The sequence below is a fragment of the Ixodes scapularis genome, unplaced genomic scaffold (genome assembly GCF_016920785.2).
Source record: "Ixodes scapularis isolate PalLabHiFi unplaced genomic scaffold, ASM1692078v2 PGA_scaffold2__306_contigs__length_199485367, whole genome shotgun sequence".
NCBI classification, from domain to species: Eukaryota; Metazoa; Arthropoda; class Arachnida; order Ixodida; family Ixodidae; genus Ixodes; species Ixodes scapularis.
This window is the reverse complement of record NW_024609857.1, coordinates 138739592-138759840: the sequence shown is the minus strand read 5'-3', so window position 1 is coordinate 138759840 and position 20249 is coordinate 138739592. Positions and strand designations below refer to the sequence as shown.

Here is a 20249-nt window from a genome sequence, read left to right as displayed (position 1 = left end):
ACGGGTGATCATAGATGCCACGGAACTGAAGTGTGAGGTACCCAGTTCATTCGTGCTGCAGTCCAAACATTTTCTCCGTATAAGTCGGCCAACACGTTCAAAGGCCTGGTTGGCATCGCACCGGATGGCGCTGTAACATTTGTGTCACCATTAGCCACAGGTTGCATTTCCGACAAAGAACTTGTTAGGAAAAGTGGTTTCCTCTTGTTGCCTTTTGAGGATGGTGATGTAGTAATGGCGGACAAGGGCTTCACCATCGCAGACTTGCTGGAGCCGCTGAATGTTCACCTGAACATTCTGCCATTTCTAAGAAACGGACAGTTCAGCGAGGCCGAGATTTTAGAGACAGAGGCTATTGCATCACTGCGTATTCATGTGGAGAGGAGGATCCAGAGGATTAAGTGCTTCCATATATTTGACAGACGCATTCTGCTTACGATCGCACCAGTCATTAACCAATTGTGGACTGTGTGTGTGCTTCTAACAAACTTCCAAACGCCCTTGATGAAAGAGCCCTAACTTTTCAGCTATTTTAAAACCTGAAACCGAGGAATTTAAAGCAAGAGTACAGGCAATCTGGCTTAAAAGACAACGTACAGTTGGTGCTTTCCACTTTTTCGGACATTCTCCTTTCCCAGATCCTCTCCACCTTGCATCTTTCCGCAAAACGGCTCCCTCGCAGTTTAGGAGAGGAGATCGCTAAGAGGATTATCTTCCCTGCAGAACACCGAGGTTGTACGCCGGCCTTTAAAGACCGACGTACAGTTCGCGCTTTCCACTTTTTGGGGCTTCCTCCTCTCGCCATACCCTCTCCACCTTTCACCTTTCCGAAACACGGCTCCCCTTGCAGTTTAGGAGAGGGGGTCGCTAAGAGGATTATCTTCCCTGCAGAAGACAGAAGTTGGACATCGGTCTTTAAGAGTGACTTACTTGCCTTTTGTTTTGAGGTGACAGTGGTACGTCCATATTCTAAAGATGCATGTGTCTTGCTTTTCTTTTTTTCGGTCTCAGGTTTTAAAATGTTATCATGATATTTTGGTGCTTATCCCAATTCCAGAACCACACAAAGATAATTTTAAATAACAGAAATATTTTAGAGTATTTTATACAGAATAAAACCGATTTGTGGTTGCAAACTTTCTCAATCAGCACAGGCGTACTGGTCCTAGTCTGACCCAAGTATATGCAAAACAGAATGCCAGTGCTCTAGAAGCTTTATGTCGCTGTGAAATTGCAAAAATGAATGTAGTCTATTTCTGTCAATCTCTCCTTTGCGAAACTCGGTGTCACTGTTGATACCCATGTGATGACAGTCGAGTAAGGCTCTTGGATTGGACACAAGCACTGTGTGAGCACTCGACTTCAGTTCGTAACAATCAATGCATCGGCCAACACTTGGGTAGTGGCTGATGTCTAGGGTTCTGCGTTTTCGGAGTTTATTTTTGCTCAAAATCGGAGGATGTTTCTCGGAGTTAACACAAATTCTGAGTTTTTCGGAGCTATCTTTTATGTGACACAAAATTCGGAGTCTTTCGGGCTTTTTGGTGAAGCGATTGAAAGGTAGAAAACAACAGTTTGCGAAGTTAATAAATCAGGCTTTTTATGGGCGAGACGTGTTTAATTGATGTTGTGGACGGAAACCGGCCCACTCGTCACAAGCCCACTTGTCACCGAAGAACTCGTCATAGGCCAACTGGTCACACCGGCCTTCTCGTACTAGGTCATTTCGTCATAGGAACACTCGTCAAAGGGGCCCGCTGGTCAGCGGAACACTCGTCACAAGATGACCGTGTTTTGACAGGAACGCGGTCGGCCTTGCTTTCTTACAAAATAAGTGACCTCCACACTCTCATACATTTCTGTAAAAAAAAAAAAAAAAAAGAAGGAAAGATGAGGTTTTGGATTCTTCATGACTGCGGCACCCAGGTTCTTTTGTTTTCAAGATTTGTAATACGGTTAGGATGTAATGCTTTATACAAAAGACCTGACTCTTTTTAGGTCAGTGCTTTTAGTTCAGAACAAAAAAAATCTAATTCAGGGTTCTTCACAATACTGCAAGACCTATCGTCTTTTGTTAAACAGACGAACTTCGAAACTGGATTAGTGATACGGTTAGGATGGTGTATTGGCCATGCACGCAGCCTATATATAAAGCCAAAGATCTTTTGAAATCTGTTTTCGGAGGTGCAGCTATGGAAGTCACCAAAACTCAGGCGTGGGGTGCCGATGCTACTGTACCAAGGATACTCGTATACTGTAAGCAGAAAATGCAGTTCTAGCCTTTATTGGGTACGTAGAGATAGAAAACTCTGTAAAGCGAAGCTAACAACTGACGAGTCCATAAGCGTTGTGATGGCCAAAAGTGGGTCACATACTCATGCTGGGGATCCCACTGAAGCTAATCTTCTCAAGACGCGCCAGGGCATGAAGAGAAAAGCCGGTAAGATGTTTCATTTTCTTTTTGGTTGAATAGCGAGATTGTGCAGTTTTCACTCGTTTCTTATAATTGTGTTCGAGCTAATAATATAGTTTTATTTAAGAAAACGGAAGCGATCCCTCGCACCAAATCCTGCTTGATGCTGCCGCCTCAGTAAGTTAGCACACAGCCTCCCAGATGCCTTCACCCAGCACACTGAAGCGCACTATCCGCAAGCAGAGGCAAAAACGTCAAAACCCGTATGTACTCCCAAAGCTGCGTGAGGAAATCGTCATACCAGAGGAATAAAAGGTAAGTCCAGAAATATTTATATCACCATGTTCTATTGAACTTTACATTGTTTCATCACATGTCCGTGTGAAGGCGAAGCTACAAGAGCAAGCGTAGCGCTTCTGTAGGGCCTGTTAAGCATGCGCGCTCGTGTATGGTTAAACCGTCGCTTAAGGCAACACGCTTGTACTTGCAGCATCGGCTTCACTTGCACTAAGATTTAGTCAATGCTTTCTTTACTTCCGGGTGTGTGGGAGAGTGGACAATGCACATGGCTCTCAGGCAGATAACAATACCATACGTGGCACCTGTTTTAATCTTTTGCTCTAGGCTGCTCTACACTCAGGGTAAACTTCCCGTAGCAATGCAGCCAAAGGTAGTGCGTGGTATGGAAATAGTCAAAGATAGGAACACGCGCTCTCATGCACGTTGACCGCAGATTGAACCTGTGTATGCGCGTGTGCGCATCTTCATTCGGCGCTCAAAGTGCACGAGCACACGCTTTTGTATACCTTTGAATGCATTTCCGTAACACGCTACAGTCCTGCGTGCAATTCGCATAACCCAGCATGCGCGTGTGCGTTGCTTGAGAACGCGAGGAATGCATGCGCCGTACGCACGAACTCGCAAGATGGCGCCTGCAAAAATCTATTTTTCGGAAATGTTTATAAGGTTCCAAAGGTTTCGAGAAAGGCATATATGCCGCTACAGAAGTGGCTGTGCGGCGCCAGTCTTGCTCGACCCTAAAGTAAAGCCTACGTCGACCACTTCAACTCTAGTTCTTTCTTTTTTTCGACACTAGCTCGGCCCACATTAAATGTTTAGTTTGTCAATTATTCTCCGCCCCATGAATTGTCATTTCTGACAACATGTTTTACAGGTATCCGGAGTCCAAGACGAACCCTTCCTTGCTCACGACAGAGGTGTTGGCGACCAAGAGCGCATTCTCGTTTTTGGCACACCGAAAAACTTTGAGCGGCTTTTCCACTGCCAAGGCTTGGTCCATGTTCAAGGTGACGCCGTCGCTGTTTTATCAAGTGTATACAGTGCACGGGCTGTACCATGAGGCAGTGGTCCCTCTTGCGTACGCGTTGCTACCGAACAAGCAAGAAGTAACCTACCGGCGGTAAGTTCCCATACACAATAGCGTAAGTCGAGTGTATCACCAGTTTCTTTCATATTTTTTCAGACTCTTCTCCGTGCTGTCCAGCCTCCTGTCTAGCGTGGCAGTCGAGGCCATTTACTGTGACTTCGAGGCGGTGGTGATCACAACCTGTTCCAGGATATTTCCCCAGGCGAAGATTCAGGGATGTTTTTTTCATCTCTGCCAATCCGTTTACCAGAAGTTATGCAAATTGGGCTTCCAGGCACACTACGGCAGTGACGAAGAGTTAGCGGTTCAGGTGATTGGGTTTCGTTTATTCCATTTTAAAGAGAGTCTTCACAGAACCGTAACATGTACGCGTTCTCCTTATTTTCACCCCGACAAGCAATAACGGCTCGTTTGTCAATTAAGCTACTACTTTAATTTAGTCTTGAAAAAATATTTATATCCGTATTTAAAAATTGGCACCAAGTATTCTAAATGGTGCGTACACATTACTCAAACGTGGAGTTCGAAGAGTTGCGTAGCCATCGTTGTATACGACTTCACTACCAAAATGACACATTATAGCCCCCAAAGCAAAGCTATATTAAAAAGGTCTGCTGTCAAAGGAGAATGCTCATTCGTTAGATCACAAATTTATCCCTGAATATATTTCCAGATTACTGCTTTCCATTATAACATTAAAACATTAAGCTGAGAGGCAGCTCCTTGTTAAAGTAAAATCCAACAGCTCAAGTATGGTAATTTGTTTTGTTTTCTCTTTTAGATGCGAATGCTGCCCACATTAGCAGTCCTCCCTCCCGCTGAAGTCCCGGATGCGTTCGACGGTTGATTGATTGATTGGGGGTTTATGGCGCATCAGCAACTAAGGCTATATTGTGCCAAGCTTAGACTATTGCAATTCGGGTTTAAGAAGAGGAAAGAACTATAGTAGCGAAATATATGATAAAACCATGAACATGAATGTGTATAAGTGTAAACAATATGACAATGAATTTAGGATAGAAAGTAAGATCACAGTCGGTGTAGAAGGCCGATATCTGTGAGGAAATTAAAAACGCGACTGTATGGAATGAGCAGTTCGTCACCTAGTAGTAGGGCGAGGTGTAGTAAAATGTGTTCTTTATAAAGCAGTGAGAAGTGTTTATACCAATACTGGTCATACATAGGGCATTCAATGAGTATGTGCATGATACTTAGAGGTAGGTTACAGTGCACACATTCAGGAGCATCCTCCCCGCTCAAGAGGTGTCCATATGTGAGACGAGTATGACCGATTCGTAACCTACAGAGTATGACTTCATAAAAGCGCTCCAGATGTCGGGCACTCTCCCACTCGCCTAGAAAAGGCTGCCGAGGAGCTGGGCCTCCAGGGCAATCCTTCATGCAAGGGGGCCTGCCCCTTCGAGTCCGTACAGCTGCGCCAGGGCCGCCTGGGAGTCGGAGAGCAGCAGCCAGCTGTCCGGGCCTTGGCTTTTGTGGCGGATCAGGCGCAGTGCGAGGAGGAGCGCCGTGAGCTTCGTGGTGGTGCTGGTGGCATCAAACGTGAGCCGCTCGCCCGCGCCGAGGTCCGCTCTCTCCACATAGACGGCCGCCGTCGACAAACCGTTGCCCGGCCGCACGGAGCCGTCAGTGTATACTCTTGCCCAGCCTGGGTAGTCGCTCTACGTGGTCCCCCGCCAGCTGTTTTGCTGCGATGTCGGCCGTTCTTCGCCGGGTGCCCAGGCCGTTGATGCGAAGTTGGAAAGTGAGTGGGTGGGGCTCCGAGTGCAGCGGAGGGAGGGGAGTGATCGCCGGCGCAGGGCCGACCACGTCCCCCAGGACGCACAGGAGCTGCCCCAAGCGCGACTCGGGCCTCTCCGCAATGCGAGCTAGCAGCGGTGCCGCGGACTCGCAGGTGGGCATGCGGATGAAGTGCCCAAGAGCACGCTTTTGGAGATGGTTGCCAACAATGTTGGCTCCTGCCTCCGAGTACGTTGGGATGGACGCCGCCGACCTGGACACCCCGAGGCAGATCCTGAGTGGTATGCGGTGGACCGTCTCGAGGTTGGCTGCTTGTGTGGTGCCGAGGCTGAGCAGCGGTAGCGCGTAGAGTGGCACCGACAGCACCAGTCCCTGATGGAGTTGGAGCATCATGCTCTGGGATGCCCCCCAGGTGCTGCCGGCGAGCGACCGCAGGGTGTTTATGCGGCGCCGCATTCTCTGGATGACGCTCGCCACCGCTGCCCCCCACGTCAGCCTCCTATCGAGGATGAGGTCTAGGTACGTGAGCTCCTTTTGTTGCCTGATTTGTTGACCGTCTATGTACAATGCCGGTGGGAATGTTTTCGGGAGAGGAGCATAGATGAGCGCGATGGTCTTGTCAGTCGACACTGTAAGACCGAGCTGTCGGAGGTGGAAGGTGACGTTGTCCAACGCTCTCTGAAGCTCCGCCACAGCCCTCGTCCTCTCTCGGCCGCTCTGTCCGGTCACCCACAACGCGACGTCGTCTGCGTCGACGGCGACGTTGACCGGGTATCGCGCCGTGCCCCCTGCATGGGCTGCCGCCGGAACAGATGACATCCCGGCCGAGAAGAGTAGAGGGCTGATGACGCTGCCCTGCGGGACTCCTCGCGTGAGGTGCCGCGGTGAACTCTTCTCCTTGCCCACCTTGACGGTCACCGTTCGGTCGCTGAGGAACGCCCGGACGAAACTCAGCGGCCGCTCGGTGACCCCGAGCCTCCGCAGGGCGTCGATGATGGGGGTGTGCGGGAGCGCGTCGAAGGCCTGGCAAATGTCGATCGTGACGAGCACCACGCAGTGCCCCCTTGTCCTGGCCTCCTCGAGCGAGCTGACGAGGTCCCCGATGGAGTCCGCCGTGCAGCGCCTAGTCTGGAACCCCGAGAAGCATTCTGGCAAGGCCCCAGCCGCCTCAAGATGGTAGTTGAGGCGGCGCAGGACCATTCTCTCCATAGTCTTGCCGAGGCATGACGTGAGAGATATGGGCCTGTATGAGCTTGGGTTGTTGGGGTCCTTGCCTGGCTTGGGGATGGGGACTGCCAGAGTTTCCCTCCACTTGCTGGGGAGCTCGGCCGTGCGCCAGATGTTGTTGAGGAAGGCCCGGAGCTGTGGGAGGGTCCCCTCGTTGAGGTTCCGGAGCGCCTGGGTGGTAATTCCATCGGGGCCAGGTGCTGTGCGCTGGCTCGGGGCTGACCGCAGCGCGTGCTGCAGCTCGTGAAGCCTAAAGTCCGCGTCGGGGGCCTGCATGGTAGGGGCCGACGGGGCCTCGAACGTCCACCACATGGGAGGGGGCGAGCCGGGGGCAGAAGGGGTGGGGGCCGTAAACAGCGAGTCCGCCAGGAAGTCCACCATCTCAGTTGGGGAGAGATGCAGCTGTGCGGCCAGGCAGAGTATGGGGCTGCGCGGGACCGGGAGGCCGCCCAGCACTCGGACCATTTTCCATGCTCCTTTCCCCCCCCCCTGGGTTCTCCGAAGGAGGCGCACAAGAGACGCCATTGTCTCCTGGCCAGTCGTCGCCCATGGCGCTTGAAGTCCGCATCGAGACACTTGTACGCAAGGATGTCTTCAGGGTGTTTGGTACACCATGAGCGACGCTGGGCCTGACTTCTACGGGCGCGGAGTCTGAGCCACAGAAGGTCGGGGTTGGGGCGGGTGCAGTGCACTTGCACGGTCCTTGTGACCGCTCTCATGGCTTCCTCGATGAGTTGGGCGCCGAGGGGCAGGCCGGCCGCAACCCCTTCTGCAATCAGTGCACGGTAGTGGTCCCAATCTGTGACTTTACAGGTCTTCATTGGGGCCTTCTTGGGGGTGCCCACCTCGATGGGCAGGTTGTCACTGCCCCAGCTGTCTGGCAGTGGGTGCGCTGAGAGGCGTAGTCCAGGTGTGGCGAGGGTCAGGTCAATTATGCTGCCCCCCGCACCGGGGCCGACGTAGGTGGGGGAAGCCGCCGTGATGTTGAGGAGGTCGACTCTCTCCAATGTTTCTTGTCGCTGCTTGCCCTAAGTGTACACACAGAGACAATGTGGAGAGGGCCATCAGCGAGTTGCAGTGTCACTCCCACCATCCCCGCCACGCCTTGGGTGTTGGGAAGTGCGGGCTTGTTCTGTGTAAGTCCCCTTCGGACGAGCAACATTGCCTTGGGGGGATCGCCCGTGCGAGCGGGCGTGCTGAAATATGGGACATAGCCCGACATTCGGGCGGAGGAGCATCGAGGTTCCTAGAAGGCCAGGGCCTCGTAAGGGTTCTTTTAGAGCGCAGCTCTTAGGGGCCCGTTTCCAGCCTGAGCGGCGTCGCCGCCTGTTTTGCACAGTCTGTTTTGCACAGTCTTTAGGTTGTCTCTTGATTGGCGTGCACATAAACTTTGTGTTTAAATCTTTATAGTTTTCCCGTGACGTCATTCTGGTCACCATGCCCCGATACTAAGCATCCCATTAATACAGTGGAAGGTATGTTGCTGAGGTTACCATTGTCCAACGCTGCAGTAGAACGCGTGTTCAGCCAGGTCACCCTCACAAAGACGGCGAAACAGGATGTCGATAAAAACGCTGGAGAACATTATGTCTGCTCGGAATGTTGTGCGTGAATCAACGCCTGAACTATCTCACGCGACGTTCCTTCTCGACAAGTCGACTGAGTGTCTCACAATGAGCTCGCGATGGAAGAAATCACGGGTTCTTCAGGAGCAATATCAGACCATTATGCAGGACATCACGGCCAGCACCGCCGCGACCGCCACGCCTTGCATGAGCATTGGTGCTGCTTATTCCACAAACGATTCTCTGCCCGAGTCGTACGCAAGTACTTCCTCAAGCAGCAATGAAAATGAAAGTGACCACGACACGAATAGAGATGACCTGCCAACCGAGCAAAGGAGTAGCGACTCCTGCTCAGATGTCGATGATGAACCCTCTTCCGAGCAACCAGAACTTTTGGCCACGGAGGAACTGGCCAACCTAGCGGAAGATTTCAACTTACGCACGATGCCGTCAACACCTTTGCGGCCACACTGCGAAGGTGGGGCCATGACGTTCTAAAGACGCCCGAACCATCTTGGGCACGGAAAGGAAGGCTCAACTTGGGAAGGCCAACATATTCATACATTTCGGCTTGGTGAAAGGCCTTACGGAATCGCTGGATGATGCTCTCCTGCCACAAGAGTTGCATCTTCAAGCGAGCACCGATAGACTGCCACTTTTCAAGAGCTCAAGCGTCGGCTTCTGGCCCATTCTTTGCCGTGTAACCAACTGCAGCGATTCCATACCTTTCGTCGTAAGCCTCTTATGCGACTCAGGCGAGCCACCAAACCTCGAGACCTTCCTGCGACCTTTCTTAGACAAAGTGCAGGAGCTGAAGACCAACGGTATGGTGTTTAAACACCACATTGACGTTGACAATGATAGCCACGGTCTACGATGCCCCGGTCAGGAGCTTTGTGAAGCAAATCAAGAACCACGCTGGATACCATGATTGCGAGCGGTGCTCCCAACAAGGACAGTATGTTGAAGGACGAGTTACCTTCCCTGAACTAAATGCACTGCTTTGCACAAATGAGACATTTCGATATCAAGCGGATCCAGCGCACCACATCGCTGACTCCCCAGTTGCTGACCTCGACATGACCTTGGTCACAATTTTCCCCCTTGACTATATGCCCTTGGTATGCCTTGGAGTGATGCGTCGCTTGTTGAGAAGTTGAACCGGTGGTCGTGGAACTCTAAGTGTTGGTCAACAGCGTGACCTCAGCAGAAAACTTGTTGCCTGTGCCAAGGAGTTCCCGTCAGACTTTCAAAGGAAGCCAAGAGGTGTGAATGAACTAGGTAGGTGGAAGGCCACAGAACTGAGGTCTTTCCTCCTTTATGTGGGACGTGCAGTGCTGAAGTCTCTTCTTCCGGAGACCCACTACGAACATTTTCTCCTTCTCCACGTGGCCGTCAGGATCCTTGCACCACCAGCGTACTACGTTTGCAACAACAGCTTTGCGAGAGGCCTGCTGCACTATTTTGTGCAGCAATTTGGCACTTCCACACTGTATGGGCCTAAACAGCTGATTTATAATGTACACACCCTCCGCCACCTTGCTGAAGAGTGCTTGATTCACGGGCCCCTTGATGCATTTAGTGTGTTTGGTTTCGAGAATTTTCTCGGTAAGCTGAAGAGAATGCTGCGCACTCACAACCCCCTGGCTCAGGTTAGTCGCAGACTTTCTGAGCGTGCTGGACTCGCATCATTCCAGACTGCAACCAAGGCTGATGCCATCAAGGAAGGACAATGTTACCTGTTGAATGACCAACCAGCTGTCATTGTCAAGGTTTGTAGGATCAGCTGTGATGTAGCAGCTTTGACAAATCCAAGAGATTTTTTCAAGGCCCCCAGTGCACTTGTTTGCAATTGAAATCTACAGGACAGACGTCCAGAATACAACCACCAAGTTTTCTCTTGACACACTTGTGAAGCATGCAGGTTTTGGTATTTTGTATTTTTCATGAATTCGGCCTAGTTTGTTCCTAAAGATGAGTTTCATGTTTATTTAGTCAATATAAATTAACAGGAGTTTAACAGCATATTGTTGTTGATACGAGTGACATCCACTTAGCCCAAGATCTCACAAAATTAATATACTGCTGTTGTTTAGTGCTATAAAAACAACTTACTTCAAGCATACCTACTTGTGGAATTTAGAGTGAGGGAATGAGAGTGGATCGTGCATCCCCACTTGGTTGTTGCAGAACGGCCATCTAGCATGTCGAAAAATTATGTTTTCGGAGCGTTGCGGAGGCTGGCGGCAGCATGCTGAAGACGCGTTTTCTACTCGTCTGTTGTCATTCGCCGAAGAAGTTTTTTAAAACCCTGTGTAAGCCGTGAAACTTGCATGGAAATTTTTACGGAAGCGCAGTGACGCAGAAAAAAGGCACAACTCGTCGAAAGTAAGTTTCGCGGCGTGATCAAAGCTTCTTTGGCACACCGAAGCGCTGCGTCTCTGTCTTTGCACGCTGTATACGAGACAAATGAGGAGGAACTCTACATATACGGCTCTGATTGTAGTAAGCTGGATCGTGCATTGAGCGAGGCCAGTCTTGGTGCGCACTAGCTCATAGCATGGTTAAAACCATACTTTGCAAAAAATTACCTTGAAAGAATTGTTTCTCCGTTGCTGTTAGGTATGTGCACTTCAAACAAGTAAAAAAAAAAAACTGCTTTCTCAAGTCAATTTTAATCATCGTCTGAAACTTTTTGTCTTGAATACTCAAATCAAGGGAGAGGAAATATAAAAGAGCATGGACAGTGGTTGCTTACATGATTGGTCCAATAGTGAAAGAGATTAATAGGTGTAAACCAAACTAAATTTTCATTCCATAGCCATGTCTGATCACATTCTATTTAACAAAACTAAAATAATTAAACCCTTCGTAACTGGTGTAAGGATAACACGGCGTTAATATTAGGCTAAGTATAATTTTAGGTGCCACCGTTTAGCACATTGAAGACATGTCCAACATAACGGTAATTTGTAAGCTGTAACCATCATATAGTTTCCAAGTGAAAAAATTAAAGACGTTTACAACTCCCTGTAATGCTGAATTAGAGTGTAGCTCTTGAGGAGGAAGGGAGGTTACAGAGGAGGAGGCATACCTTTGTCGTGACCTTAACTAGTGACAGTGACGTCACGCATGACGTCATTATGGGAAACGTCCCATGATGCAATGTGCGGGTCACGAGTGACCCGCGCGTTGCATTATGGGACGTTTCCCATAATGCAATGCGCGGAACCCTCGTGACGTCACTCGTGACCCTCGTGACGCAACACGTGACGTCACGTGACGTCATTATGGGACGTTTCCCATAATGCAATGCGCAATTACGCTGACGCGGTCGGCGTTGCCCACCCGCACGTTGCAGCAAGGGACGTTTCCCATAATGCACGCGCGGGAGCCTTGTTACGTCACACGTCACTTCATTATGGGAAACGTCCCATTATGCAACGTGCGGGTTACAAGTGAGACCCGCGCATTGCATTATGGGACGTTTCCCATAATGCAACGCGCAGTCACGCCGACGCCGCTCAAGCCGGAAACGGGTGCCTAAAAGCTGCGCTCTAAAAGATTAATAGATGTAAACCAAACTGAATTTTCTTTCCACGGCCACGTTTGATCCCATCCTATTCAGCAAAACTGAAATAAGCCTTACTTAACCGGTGTAAGGATGATGCAGCGTTAATATTAGGCTAAGTACAATATTAGGTGTCACCTTTTATCATTCTGAAGACATGTCGAACATAACGGTCATTTGTAACCACCATATAGTTTCTATATCAGTGAAAAAGCTGATGGTTCCTTATCAAAACTTGCATGGCTGGAATGGCCAGTGAAAGCAGCGAGAAAACGAAGCTGGCCAGTGTCCGGGAATTATGAAACTGAACTGGCCTGCGATTACAGCAAGAGAACGATGTCGGCCAGTCACCGGGAACTCCATGGCAGAACTGGCCGGTGATTACAGCAAGAAAACAATGTCGGCCAGTGAGCGGAAACTTCATGGCTAGAGTGGCCGGCGACTACAGCAAGAAAACAATGTCGGCCAGTCACCGGAAACTAAATGGCTAGACTGGCCAGTGAGTACAGCAAGAAAACAATAGCGGCCAGTCACCAGAAATTCCATGGCCAGACTGGCCGGTGACTACAGCAAGAAAATAATGTCGGCCGGTATCAAGATATTTCCGACTGGTACTGGCCAGTTTAGACAGTGAGCACCCGATATCGGCCAGGGCCAGTTTCTTAACGGCGTCCCTGGCCGGGATCCGCCGTACAGCTTCTACAATGGTCGTGCCACCCAGGCTGGCCGACATAATCACAGTATCGGCCAACATAGCATGCTACCTGCGTTGTTCCCCTTCTCCAGGGTTTATTATCGTTAAATCTTCAGTACTTTCTTTTATATAATAGTGTAGTGAATACTGTCAAAAAAATTACGGCAATTGCCCATTATCCTTTCACTTAGGTGAGATGAAAACCATATCATGTCAGTTTTCATCTTACTCATATTAAATTACCTTTGATTCTTAAAGTGCAATATTTTCCTTTTTTTCGTGTAGAAAGAGCAACTCTCCTGCCTGGGTGGCACGACCATTGTAGAAGCTGTGCGTCGCACCTTAGAGTGGCTCCTGTGAAGCAGGTGCAGGTGAACTTCAGAATTTGTGGCCACAGGGGCAACAAGTGGCCGTTCAGGGGCACGCAGCTCTGCACTGTGGCTGTTGGTAAGCTGTTTTCATTCCACACCTTCATTGGTAATTATAAATGATGGCAACTTCCTTTTTTTAATTCGTCAGCTGCCAAGAATCTGAAGAATTACTGGATCAGTTTTAACCCTTTGCGGTCATGAGTCAAGCCTCGCCCGACATCACTGGACTTTTGTTGCGGTCAGGTGTCGGGCGTCACCCGACAATCCGTCGAGCGTGGCCAAATCATGCGCTCGCGGTTTGGTGGTGCCATCTATGGGAGGGAATTTGAAGTCTTCATTCGGGCAGCTTTTCTCCGTCTCTCAGAGATGGCAGCACATTACATAAACGACGGAATGTTTTTTTAACAAACCCGCGTCCTGCGCGATGAACGCCCGCGCGTTGACGAGACAGCATTGCTTCCTTTTCTCCGTGCACTTTTTACGGAAACTCTTCGCACGAATTCGCTGAAAGCGAAGATGATTTCAGTGAAGAAGAGATCTATATTCCTCCTTCAGAAGATGAAATGAGCTCTACTGACAGCGAGCTTACCGATGAGGACGAAGACGCTGCAGGAGGTGGCAATTGTGGAGATGCTCCACCACGTGGACCTTCCTGGAGGCCTTACACTCGAGACCTTACCAATTTTCCTGCTGTTCCATTCACTGTCAGCAGTCCAGGGGCACAGGCACACATCTCGAATCTCCACTCTGAACTGGACTACTTTCAGCTGTTTTTCACGGACGAACTGATGGGAGAAATTGTGCAAGAAACCAACAGGTATGCATGGGAAAAAATTGCGAACGCTCAGCCCCTTCTGGAACAGTCCGTGTGGAAAAGCTGGGAAGATGTCACAGTGCCTGAGTTCAAAGCCTTCCTTGGTGTACTGATGAACATGGCACTGAACCCAAAGCCCGACATCAAGGAATACTTCTCACAGGACATCCTGAACAAGATGCCGTTCTTTCCATCAGTCTTCTCTCGTACAAAATTTCTACAAATCTTCTGGATGTTGCACCCCAGACTGTCAAAGTTCTCAAACCTTACCAACACGCGGCAGCAAGGTCAGAAACATTGTGAAGTACATCAACATAAAATGCAGAGAGCATTTCAAGGCTGGATTAAAGATCTGCGTTGACGAGAGCACTGTCGGTCTCAAGGGTCGTATATCCTTCAAGTGCTATAACCCCCAGAAGCCGACGCAAAGTGGGGCCTTAGGGTCTATGTACTGGTCGACTGCGCGACCGGTTTTGTGTCGGCGTTTGAATCGTACTACGGCAGCACCACCACAGAGAGCCTCTGCCACTTGAATCTGCCATTCACCTTTCGGATTGTCCTACACCTCCTCGAGAAAGTCATGCACGCCTCTGGAGGAAGTGGCTATCACATGTACACGGACCGATTCTACACGTCGCCACAGCTCGCAAAGGAGTGTCTTGCCCAGGATGTGTTGCTGACCGGGACTGCCATGACGAGCAGGAAGAACATGCCACAACAACTAAAGAAAAAAAATGAAGAAAGGCGATGTGGCTGCCTATCGGCAAGGAAACTCCTACATGGCACTTGCATGGCACGACAAGCGCCAAGTCACTGTAGTGAGCTCCGCTCACAATCCCGCCACGAAGCAAGTGACAAGGCAAGCACGAGGCCAAACCCTCACGCTAGACAAGCCTATTCTCATCTGCGACTACACTGAGAACATGGGGGCAGTCGACAGGGCTGACCACTACATTGCCAGCTACAGCTTCACAAGAAAGTCCATCAAATGGTGGAGGGAGCTCTTCATTTGGATTCGTTTAGATGGAGCAGGCTGCACATGGACAAAAGACGCCTCGCCACCTCCGCTACCGTTAGAACCTGATTGACCAGCTCGTAGCAGACCGACAAGTTCAAAGCGAAAAGAGAGGTCAGGCATCCCAGTCGGATACCGAGGAAAGACTGGATGGCAAGCCACACTTTATTCACAAAATAGACGGACGTGGCAGCAAGGACTGCGCTGTCTGTAGTGACTGCAAGACAAAAGGTGGAAGAAGGAAAACAGTGTTCTTCTGCAAGACGTGCTCCAAGAACCCCGGCCTGCACCCAGGAGAGTGCTTTGAGAGGTTCCACACAATGAACTCATGGGAAAGAGAATAATTGCCAGAAATAAACGTCTCATGTTTCCTTTGTACACAACTCCACTTTTTCTTTGTCTACTAGTAATATGCATAATATAGTTTCTGACCGAAAAAGCCACCGAATTGGTAAATATTTCGGACCGCAAAGGGTTAAGCAAAATATGTGGTTTGTAAACATGCATGTAAAATGGCCATAATATTTTCGTATAAATATTTTCGTAGTCATCTCCCTTGATTCTCCAATCAAGTCGAGACTGTTCTACTCTGGCTAGTAATGCACCATGTTAGTGGTATTGCTATGGATTCTGGATTATGAAAAACTTAATCCTTCAGGAACTCTAAGATATTGCATCATAAGTATGTTAGTTTGTACCGTAGCAAAATATTTCTTAACTTTTATTTGTATATCCTCGTGAGTCCCCGCCTGCATTATATTGCACACTCGGTTCATCAAGTTTACATGCTCAAAAGCCCGACCAAACAGAGTCCTGCTGTGCAATATATTATACGGCCGTGTACTGCCATCTGGTGTAGTGGGAAAGAACCCAGCACAACAGAAATTCCGTCAGGAAGGTTTGAAGATGGAGTCCATGTCAACCAAGACGTTCTACGCGACTGGGCCAAGTAAGGACTCTTTTATGTGAATCAGTAGACTGAAACACTCTACTTTCGCTACGAACATGGCCATAAACGTTACAGGATTGCTTTTAGCATGGTTTTTCCTGTGACGCTTGACTCAACTATGTGCAATGCAGCTATTTTGTTCTGTGTACATTCTGTTGCACACTGGGTCTCAGTTGACAGATATTTGGTTTGTTTCGGTAAACACTGCTGGTGATGCTTCTAGCCGGTGTACACATAGGATTTTAGTTGATATACTGTTTTAATTATTTAATTTGTTCTGGTTCTAATAAATGACGGACAAATGACAAATTTTGTCTTTTATCTGTCGATTTCAAGATCACGTAAAGTAACCGCGGAAGAAATTTTGGAGGCTATTGCTAGCCAAGACGCCTCGGACATTGACTTGTCAGACGAAGAAGATGATGCAACATTACTGCAACCAGCCGATTCAGAAGAGTATCTGACAGGTGGGTACATGTGTATCAGGTGTAAATCATAATGTTTAAAAACAATATTTAAACATTTTCAGAATCATCAGGCGATGACGACTCCAAGAACGAGACATCAGCAAGCCAAAAGACTGCCACCTTGGAGGCAAGGTGCCCTATTTACGTCTGTTCTCCCTGATGTTCCTTGTGCACCACTTTCTCGCCCTGATTCCCGAACAGACTGGACACCTTCATGGTTGTGGTACAAGGAAGATTGTCAACTTCTGGAAGTCCCAAGGAAACAGCAACTGAAGCTCCTTGATTTCAAATTGTCAATCGCGCATCACTTGCTAACAGAAGAAACAAGCGATGATGAAAGTGAAGATGAGCCCCCAGAAAGCGCCCTTGTATGATGACGACACCTCTGCCTCCTGCTATGGTCAGGACCGCGGGAGCATGACATGTGTTAGAACTGTCAGACCAAAGGTCAGCTTCCAGATACCGAAACCCTGGTGTTCTCAACGCACAAAGTTCCGTTACACACACTGTAACATGTTTTTTTGCATCACATTTTCACGCAATTGTTTTAAGTTTTTTCACAGCTAGGACCGTTAATGTATATCGCAATAAAGTTTATATTCTCGATCTTTTAAATTTTACCAGATTCTGTGTGAACTAAATCCCAATGTGCAATATATTGCACATGACACAGCCGGAAAACTAAGAAATGTACACTCTTACAACTTATTTTTTGCGATCAACACAGCCGATTGATCCTAAAAAGTAAGCCAGCTTCATTTATTCCACACAGTTGTTTGCTCGGGTCTCACGAGGATATAGGGTAGAACCTCATTGATACATTCTCAGTTAATGTTTTTTCGACTGCTACAAGTTGGGAATGACGGTCCTGTTGAACTCTCATGGGGGTATCTGTTTTAATTCTGTTTATCTTTGCCTTTTCATGTATGTGAAGTTAAAAGCACTAAAAACAACGGACAAGTAAAAGAAACGTACAACACAGAGCGCTTTCTTTTACTTGTCCGTTGTTTTTAGCGCTTTTAACCTCACATACATGGATCACCAACTAGCCCAAGTGCATACGCTTCTACTTTGCCTTTTCAGCTATTATACCTTTTTTCATTTTGGCTCTTCCTCTGTTTGTCCGGCACACATGCTCTCTTTCGTCGTTCACAGAGGCTTAGGACCCCTGGCTGCACTAATTTCATTTCATACGGAGCTCACAGTTCATAATCATGCACTGCTCATGGTGTGTGTGTATGAAGCTTCATCGCATTGCAGTGGCTGTTAAGAGCAGCGTCTGGGTTCTCTCAAGTGGTGCACACATTTGCTTATTCTTAGAATTAATTTCAGTGGTGAGATAACAGTCAGCACTCCTGCTAGTGATTATAGTTGGCTCTGAATTGTGTGTGAGCAGAAAAAAGTGGGGTCATGATCAGTGGCACCCACGGCAATAGCCTGCCAAAGTACAGGAATTGTGGTTCACGGAGAAACACTCAGGGGATCTGTGTTGCTCCTGGACGGGGGATAATCTGTCTTGTCATTGCACTGGGGGCTCTAAATGCAGTTTTAGTTGTGGCTGCATCTGTAGGTATTGCCTTGCCTTGCATCATGAAATCTTCGTTGAACACTCGGCTACTGATTTTATTAGATGCACTCCCGAGGGCCACATGCATCACCTAAGAATGAAGATTAATGGTATGTCCATACTTCCATTGTATGGGTTGAAAGAGGCATGTCCTCTGACATTTACTGGCTTTCTGCCAATTGAGCACTTGCCACCTGACGTCATGCATGACATTTATGAAGGAGTTCTTCCATTTGTTTTAAGACATACGCTTTGTTGTCTAATCACATCGGGCATGTTTTCATTGAGTGATCTGAATGATGCTGTTTTAAATCATTCCTGTGACAGAAAACACACACCGGAGATCATTTAGATGGGTTACATCTGGAAGAAAACAAACATGAAAGGCAATGTATCTCAGATCTGTTTTTTCAGACACATTGCCCTATATGTGGGAGGATGTGTTCCATGGGGACACAAGGTTTGAAGACAGTATTTTCCATTACGAGAAATTGTTGCTGCTGTCATGAGCAAAAGATTGCCATTAGACTATCTGTGCATTGTTTGTAAAAAAATCAAGTCTCTCTGTCGAGCGTTTCAAACACTGTTTCCCACAATAGCGGTGCCGTGCAAGATGCACTATCTTGTTCATTATCCAGATTACATATTGAAGTATGGTCCCCTTGTTAGCATATGGGCCATGTGGTACGAGACAAAGCATCAATATTTTAAGAACATAACAAAGAAACTTGGCAACTTCAAGAACCATCACAAGCAGTCTACCTAGACGCCACCAGTTACTACAGATGTTTATTTTTCCATATAAAAATGCTGGCCTGCAGCTGGATGCAACTGGCTGTAAACGTGTTCTGTATGAACATTTGCCAGCTAATGTTCAGGACCACGTTGCCATTCAAAACCTTGGCAGAGAGGAACTGTTTAAGCTGAAAACAGTTACTCTGAACAATGCTGTTTATGCAAAATCTTGTGTCCTGATAATTGCTGTTCCACAGGATGAACTCCCACAGTTCACTGAAATTGTTGAAATTTTTTCTGTCAACAGGATGATTGTCCTGCTTAACCAAAGACTTGAAACTGTACAGTTAGATTTACACTTTCATGTGTATGTGGTCGAGTACACTTCTAAAGTTTCCACTATGACTGAGCTGTCGTTAATCAGTCCAGACCTGCTGACTGTAGAGAAGAACGGAGGCAGACATGTAATTAACTCCCAGCATGGTTTACTATAATTACCTATAAGGTGCTTCGACCTTCCACGGGGAGTATACCATATTGATTTATGCTTTGGTTTTTTGCTGCAGATATTGGCCACTTAAAGGTTAGTAGATACGAGCACCTTCTCATCATACTTCCCTTGGATCCAACTTCACCTGTGCCACCAATTTTCATACCCTGCTGGAACCGCATTTTGAAGTGTGTTGCACTCAAGCCTGAACAGCTGCTTCCAGCTCATAATGTTTTCAAAATGGCATGTTTGCAGGGTGGCCCTGAACAGGTGATAACCACTGGGTCCAGACCCGGTAGCACACATGCACGACCAAACGTCCGACAAGTTGCACGACGCGTCGAAAAGATGGCTCAACCCAGTCGGGCGCTGATCTGGCATGTCCTTATGCGAGTGCATGCGACACCATAATTGGCGGGTGCCTGCTTGAATTTGATTGTCTCTCTGATGCATCATACAACCCACCTGACATTTGGTAGCATAATGTTGAACCTATTTAAACCTCAGTGATGCTCACCTGTTTGGGGCAACAAAAAAGCCCTCCAACGATGCCATTTTGGAGTCATTGACGAGATGGAAGCAGCTGCCCAGCTGCAACACACTTTCACTAAGTCGTACCGCAGTGTATGAAAAGACTCCTACACCAGTGGCACAGTTGCATGCATTCCTTTTGCAGGAAAATTATATTTCCAGAAGGTGTATATATCTGTCAATCCATAAGTAGTTGGTATCTGCAGTAAGAAAAAAGGAAGTCTAAACAGTTGGTGCGCCTCCCGTACTACAGTGGTTTTGGTGCATGTATATTTGTTTTTATCAAGTGGTGCATAATGTGTTCAAATATTCCCCATGCTAATTGGCCAAATATATACACTGAAAGCACTTGTGTATATATTGGTATACTTTTCAGCAGATGCTGCCGTTAACATTTGCTTTTCCATTTTGGAGGTGTTTGTTTCCCGACTTAATATGAATATACTCGGTGCCTGTGCTATACTATGTCCAGATTTCACTCATGCTACAAATGTTTGATGCCATGCTGTGCTGTTGTGTGGGCATTGGCTGATGCTTTCAGCTGAAACTGATTGTGCTGTTTGATGTCGTGGCCTTTTTTATTTGTGCAATACAATATTTTAGTTTTTTGTGTTTATTGTAAAATAGCGAGCATGCACCTTCACTTGAAGGTGCATGCTCGCTTCAAGTGATGGTGCATGCATGCATGCTGGCTT

General features: G+C 47.9%; 2 pseudogenes; both read left to right on the top strand.

The window, feature by feature from the left end:
- Nucleotides 1-9207: 9207 nt before the first annotated feature.
- Nucleotides 9208-10300, top strand: LOC115318317 (annotated as a pseudogene).
- A 3052-nt stretch (nucleotides 10301-13352) lies between these two features.
- Nucleotides 13353-16605, top strand: LOC115318316 (annotated as a pseudogene).
- The last annotated feature ends 3644 nt before the right edge of the window (nucleotides 16606-20249 follow it).